The sequence below is a fragment of the Amphiura filiformis genome, chromosome 2 (genome assembly GCF_039555335.1).
Source record: "Amphiura filiformis chromosome 2, Afil_fr2py, whole genome shotgun sequence".
Classification (NCBI taxonomy): domain Eukaryota; kingdom Metazoa; phylum Echinodermata; class Ophiuroidea; order Amphilepidida; family Amphiuridae; genus Amphiura; species Amphiura filiformis.
This window is the reverse complement of record NC_092629.1, coordinates 56,257,558-56,265,335: the sequence shown is the minus strand read 5'-3', so window position 1 is coordinate 56,265,335 and position 7,778 is coordinate 56,257,558.

The following is a 7,778-nucleotide window of genomic DNA, read 5'->3' as shown; positions in this document are numbered from 1 at the left end:
GCGGCAGGAAACGGAGACTAGCGACCAAATCCGGACGTTGTCTGGGCGATGAGTGACGAAGTCTCGACGGAGCCCGACAACAAGCAACGAGGTCAGACGGCTGGAAGCGGATTTGCTTGCGGCAAGAAACGGCAGCTGACGGTGGATTGCGGTGATGATGACGTGACTCAGCAGCCGAAATCAAATCATGTGTGTGTGCGGGTCGTATAGTCCCCTTTGGCGTTCCCACTCTTCACAACGTTCTGATCATCCACTCAAAAATATCAATATAAATAATAATCAAAAATATTAACATCAATATCAACAATAATCAAAAATAGTAAAATCAATATCAATAATAATCCAAACTATTAATATCTATATCAATAATAATCAGGATTATTAACATCAATATCAATAACAATCAAAAATATTACACATATCAATAATAAACAAAAATAGTAAAATCAATATCAATAATAATCCAAACTATTCATATCTATTTCAATAGTAATCAAAAATATTACACATATCAATAATAATAATAAAAAATTATATAAATATCAATAATAATCAACAATAGTAAAAGCAATATCAAAAAAATCTAAACTATTAATATCTATATCAATAATAATCAAAAATATTAATATCGATATCAATAATAATCAAAAATATTACACATATCAATAGTAATCAAAACTATTAATATCTTTATCAATAATAATCAAAATATTACCATCAATATCAATAATAATCAAAAATATTATACATATCAATAATAATATAAAAAAACCAATATAAATATCAATAATAATCAAAAATATTAACATCAATATCAATTATTATAATCAAAGATATTAATATCAATATCAATAATAATAAAAATATTACACATATCAAAAATAATCAAAAAATTAATATAAATATCAATAGGAATCAAAATATGAAAATCAATAATAATCAAAATATTAACATCAATGTCAATAACAATATCAATAATAATCAGAAATATTAATATTTTTGATTATTATTGATATTATTTTCTTTTTATATGAACTTTAAAATTGCATCGTGCCGGGTAGTCTATTGAAATCGAAGTGACGTTTACCCACGACTACCAACGAAATTGTGACGACCTCAAAACGACTAGACACGGCTTCGCACGGTATGGAAACGTCAAAGAAATGAGGGTTGCGGTCTCCAACGAAATCTGAACGGAATCACAACAGATTCTTTTGCCGTCACAAAATTTTCAACATGTTGAAAATTTGCTGACGAACGCGACGAATAATTGCGGCCGTCTGCGGTCGCTAACGGATTCGTCAGCGACAACTAACGGCAGCTCACGGTGAGTGGCGGTAAATTCAAAATTGCAATTCGCAGCTTAACGTCGCTTGCCGTTCACCCCTATTCGTCACTGTGTGACCGGGCCTTAACGGATTCGTCAGCGACAACTAACGGCAACACACGATGAGTGGCGGTAAATTCAAAATTGCAATTCGCAGCTTAACGTCGCTTGCCGTTCACCCCTATTCGTCACAGTGTGACCGGGCCTTTAAGCTGCGAATTGCAATTTTGAATTTACCGTCACTCATCGTGTGATGCCGTTAGTTGTCGCTGACGAATCCGTTAGCGACCGCAAACGGCCGAAATTATTCGTTGCGTCCGTCGGCAAATTTTCAACATGTTGAAAATTTTGTGACGGCAAAAGAAGTAGTTGTGATTCCGTCCAGATTTCGTTGGAGACCGCAACCCTCATTTCTTTGACGTTTCCATACCGTGCGAAGCCGTCTTTAGTCGTTTTGAGGTCGTCACAATTTCGTTGGTAGTCGTTGTCAACGACCATTCACGAAAAAAACAACGGCAGGTGACGTCACATCTCAAACCCTGACGACACATTGTGGCAAGTAACGAAATTGTAACGATCTTGGTGCGACAGTGACTTGCGAAATTTGTCCGGAGGGTGACGGATATTGACTGTTGATGGCGGGTCGTTTGCGAGTACCTGCGGCATTGAAACGGTGGTCTGCGATGGGTTATGATTTTTAAACGATGTTCAACGATTTTAAACTTTTTGTGCGATTTTGACATTTTTGACGTCAGTTCGATTTCAATAGACTGTCCGGCCCGATGCAATTTTGAAGTTCATATAAAAAGAAATATCAATAATAATATAAAAAAATAATATTTTTGATTATTATTGATATTGATATTGATGCAAATATTTTTTATTATTATTGATATTAATGTTAATATTTTTGATTAATATTTGATATATTATATTGATGTTAATATTTTGATTATTATTGATATTGATGATAATATTTTGATCATTATTGATATTGATAACAAAGTTTGGATTATTATTGATATTTATATTAATTTTATTATTATTATTACTGATATATGTAATATTTTGGATTATTATTGATACTGATATTAATATCTTTGATTATAATAATAGATATTAATGATAATATTTTTGATCATTATTGATATTGATGTTAATATTTTTGATTATTATTGATATTGATAAAAAGTTTGGATTATTATTGATATTGATTTTAATTTTTTTTTATCATTATTGATATTGCTGTTAATATTTTTGATTATTATTGATATTATTATTTTGAGGGGATAACCAGAACGTTGTGAAGAGTGGGAACGCCAAAGTGGACTATACAACCCGCACACACAGGCTTTGATGTCGACCGCTGAGTCACGTCATCGTCGTCGCAATCCACCGTCAGCTGCCGTTCCTTGCCGCCAGCAAATCCGCTGCCAGAAGTATGACCTCGTTGCTTGTTGTCGAGCTTTGTCGGGCTCCGTCGAGACATCGTCACTCGCCGCCCAGACAACATCCGATATTGGTCGCTAGTTTCCGTTTCTTGCCGCAGCCTTTCGTCCCTTGCCGTCGTGTTGTCGCTGAAGGTCGTTCCCACTCGTCAGCTTTTCCCCTTTTGCCGTCGCTTTGCCGCCAACATTTTGTGATTTTCACGTTCGTCACCTTTCGTTGGTTATCTGCCGTCATAGTGTGACCGGGCCTTTAGCGAGTTCACAGCGTTAATGAGACTACCGTATAATTCCGTCTACAAGCATATATATATGCCTCTAAACGAGTTTTTTTGACACAAGAGATAAGAGGCAGACACTCTCAACAAAAACGTTATTTGGAGTTTGAACAACTATATTACTGATAAAGGCGGCTGTACAAACATGTATATTTGTAAGACCAATCTATTGCAATGTTTTTGAGAAGGGTATTGGCCTTTCATATCTTTCGTTAAAAAAACCCTCGTTTAGAGGCATATATGCATCTAGACGGAATTCTACGGTATTTTGGAAACGGGGAGTCCTGAATCGTAGCTAGGTGAATTTCAAAATACAACAAAATTAAACAAGAAAAAAGCAATATCCAAACGCAGATACTGTGAAAGAAACTAAATCCGGCGAAACAAACCATATGTGCAAGGTAAAGCAATATCATTTAAAAATAAAACAAAATTAAACAAGAAAAAAGCAATATTAAAACGCAGGTAGCCAAACTGCAGAAGCAAAGATAATTAAAATTCGAAAAGTAATGCCAGTTCATAGAGTTAAATAAAGACTTCAAGGCTCCTACGAATCAGTTAAATCAATTTTGAACAACATTTTGTGTTTTGAGCAGACTTTTGAAGTGTGCAAGAGATGAAGATGATGTGAACCGTAAGTTTGTTCCACAGAAAGGGTGCAATATTACAGAAAGCCCGCTCGCCATATTTTTGTTAGTTTTACCCCTTGCTGGTTTTGTGACGCAGAGCGAAGAGATCGGCCAGGATTGAATGTGATTAAAAGATCAGCAATATAAGATGGAGCAAGACCATTAAGGGATCTAGAATGAGCGTTTATTGCGTTTCGACAGTATTTTTTGTGGGACATGAGAGCACCTCAGACCTATCGAATTGCATTCTGAATACGAAGCATGTCTTTCTGATATCAAATAATTTTCATTTTTGAAAATCACATTATAATACAAATTTTATGACAAATTATAAAAATTTGATATTTTTCAAATTTTGATATATAACAGTCCTCGAAGTAAATTATATAAATCTAATGATATATTCTTAAAGTGTATGTAGCTGGGAGGAAAAGCCGACGGTCAATTGAAAATTTTGACCTTTCATATTGAAGATATGGATTTTTTTTCCCAAAAAGACCTAATTTTTTTGGTGTTTTTGGAAAAAAGATCCATATATTCAATACGAAAGGTCAAAATTTTCAATTGATCGTCGGCTTGTCATCCCACCTACATACACTTTAAGTATAAATTATCAGATTTATAAAGTTTACTTCGAGTACTGTGATTTGCCATAAAATGTGTATTAAATTGCGAATTTCAAAAATCAAAATTATTTGATATCAGAAGGACATTCTTCGTATTCAGAATGCAATTCGATATGTCTGATGTGCTCTAATGTCCCAAAATAAATACTGTCCAAACGTTCATACCCCAGCCCTTAAAGGCTTTAAAAGTGATAGCAATATCTTGAACTGAATACGGTACACAACATAGCCAGTGAAAATCGAAAAACACTAGCGTAATGTGATATATATACGTGTAAGAATAAAGCGGGATGTTTAAATTGCCGAATCACAGAGTAAGAAATCACAAACAACCAATTATCTCATGCGTAACAAACGTCAACCAATAATATGTAAAGACGTTTTGTAATTGTGACACCTACTTCTTATACGTGTAAGATTTGGATTTTAGTGATGGACGATACGTGATATTATTGGCGGCGTACCGAGGATAAGGGGAGTGTCATTTTCTTCGGAAGGGGGGTCATGAATATACTGGGGTGGTCGTAGAATTTTTAGACCAAATATAGGGGGGATTATAATTTTAACACCCAAAATATGGAGGTTATAGAATTATTAAGGGCTGATGACTCAAAATTGTCATGTGTAGGCGGAAGAGGGGTGGGGGGGGGGGGGTCATAAAAATTTTTGACCCAAGATAGGAGGGGTCGTAAAAATTTTTTGTCCACGATAGGGGGTCATAAAAATTTACTCCGGTCACCGATATATTCATGCCCCCCCCCCCCCCGCAGAAAAAAAATTACATCCCCCTAAGGAGAGCTCGTCACCAAAATCGTAAACGAGACATTTTCTTAATTTGTATAAGTGTTACAATGTCCTGTATTTTATGACGAATCTGTCAGGAATTGTGTTACGACTGTTGGTCCGTCATGGCCCCATCCCGATTTATCTCACTTTTTGGCTGCTTTTTTAAAATTTATCTGGAGTCAATTAATACTCATATCAATTAAATTTCAAGAGGTGATGGTAAAATAATCACGTTTGCGAAAACTACCGCGGTGCAGATCGATATCGAGGTTGAGATTATTCGACACTCGTCGTACCAGTCAAATCGGAATACCGTCTTTCCGTAATAGGCAATTCTTACGCGTATAAAAAATGCTATGGCGAAATTTCATTGGTCGAAGATGAATACGCGTAAAGATGATAGGTTGTTTGGGGTTTAAATATGGGTTCTTATATATGATTCGTCAATTTAAGTATCCTGCTAGATTCTAAGACGTATAACATGCATAAGATGCGATCTTATAAGATGCAATCTTACACGTGTAAGGTTACACGTATAATCTTATACGTTTTTGGTCCACTTGGCCATTCATAATATTTGGCCCTTTATCATGTTTATGCCAATCTAGCCGAACAATTTTGTATACGATTCATCTTAGCAATGTCGCACTGAGGAAGACCAAATACAAAGGCTGTGGGCTATTGCAGCATTCCAATTGCGAAGACACAAAAGCATGCATGAGCTAACCGCTCTGTTAAGTTTTGGTCAAGATATTTGCGAATCTTTCCAATTCTACAAAGGAGGCACCCATTAATGACCACACCAAGATCAGGCGCTGCTTTTGATGCACTAATGGCTGCGTCTCCAATGGCAAGAGGTAGCAAAGAAGGTGTATTTCTAAAACGAGAACAAAGATGAATAACTTCCGTCGTTTTAGATTCATTTTGCATAAAACCGGGAGTTTAACACGTGATTTAGTTTTAAAAATCTCAAAAACTCAAAGGGAAACCCTCGACACCTCACTGCGACAATATTAATCATTATACACTTGTCAACTTGCAGTGACTTTTGTCTGCCTAAAATAGCCCCTGACGTCGAGTCGTATTGAATACCCTCTGTACGGAATGTTACATCACAATTCTGTATTATTATTCAAGGTAGGCCTACAAACAATTGTAACTTGTGGAAAGTCGTGTTTATGCCAAAATCATTAAAAAATAATACTTTTACGTATTGTTCTGTTAGTTTTAGTATGGCAAATCATTAATACACATGTGTTTTGGTCAAAATGGAAACAATTTTGTTTTACCCTACCCACCATCCATGTAGAATGTCATCTTAAATATCTCTCTCATACACGGTTGTTTGATGGCATGTAAAACTACGTCATTTTAAAGAAAAAGTGAACACTGATGGCGCTATTGATCTTAAATCGTGTTTTCATCTTTACAAGGTGTAGACACTGGTGTAGTGGCATTAAAACACAAATAGCAAAGAAATTTTCAAAAACCTTTTTATCATGAATAACTTATATTATTTGGCTAAATTTAATTTAAAATATATGTAAATAGCGCATTCAATTTTAACACAAATACACTTAGGTTTTTTAGGATGTTTCAATTTAATAATGGGTGATGGTTTAATTTAATTTAATTTTTAATTTATGGTTTAAATTTAAGAGACTCACAGCTTGGACTGTTATACCTCAATGTCTATTAAATTAATGAGACGACCTGATCAGCTCAGGATCTCAGAATATTTAATTTGAAATAACAGGCAAAAATAAACGGAGCTGAAAGCCATACAATACTTTGAAATCGAAACTCTACCGCCGGTCAACCGGCGGTGACCGGCTGTTGAACCGCTTGTTCCATTGTTAAGAACAATAAAAACCGGATCCAACCATACGGAACCGTCCGGAACCGGCAGTCGACCGCCGGTCGAGTTTTGATATTATCCCTTAAACGGATTATCGGTGTGGCGACAGCGTCGGCTTTCCCTGTGTATTACCCTGCGCTTAAATGGCGTCCGATGGCGTCGCCAACAGGCACCAAATTGATTCATGGACAGCGCCATATTGGAAAAGTAAAGAAAAATGCTGCTGCCACCACGATAGTACTAAAAGCTACGTAAAAAAATGTAGAGACTTATGCTAATTAAAGAAAAATGCTGCTGCCACCTACGTCCACATGTTGCAATTTTGGATCATGATGCAGTCATGTCTACAGTAGAATTCATCTCGACCTTTGCAGGACTTAAACCCCATTAAAAGCTATTAAACCAAGATAACACTCATTGAAACAGCTCAACTGATTAAATCGGATCTTCTCTGGTTGTGCACATGTGTCTGTTTTACATGTGCGATATCGCAATAAAGCTGGTATTATAGCTTCAGTTGGGTAACCAATTATAAAGGAAACGAAAGGAAACAATGGTATGTGGACCTTTGTTCACGAAATGAGACAATGGCCTGCTTTTTGTTAACCAGCATTCTTGAAAATGAGCAACATAATGATTGTTGACTTAACACGGTTTGGAAATAATTTCTTCATATTTTTGGTGTTATCTGTCGTTTACATATCCTTCCTAAAACACAAAAGTGCGACCCTCTCCAAACACCTAAATTAGCTACAAATTTAGGACATGTTACAAAACTATATTTTCTAGAATTTCATAGAATAGTTTAAATGTAGCTTGTACCGTTTTT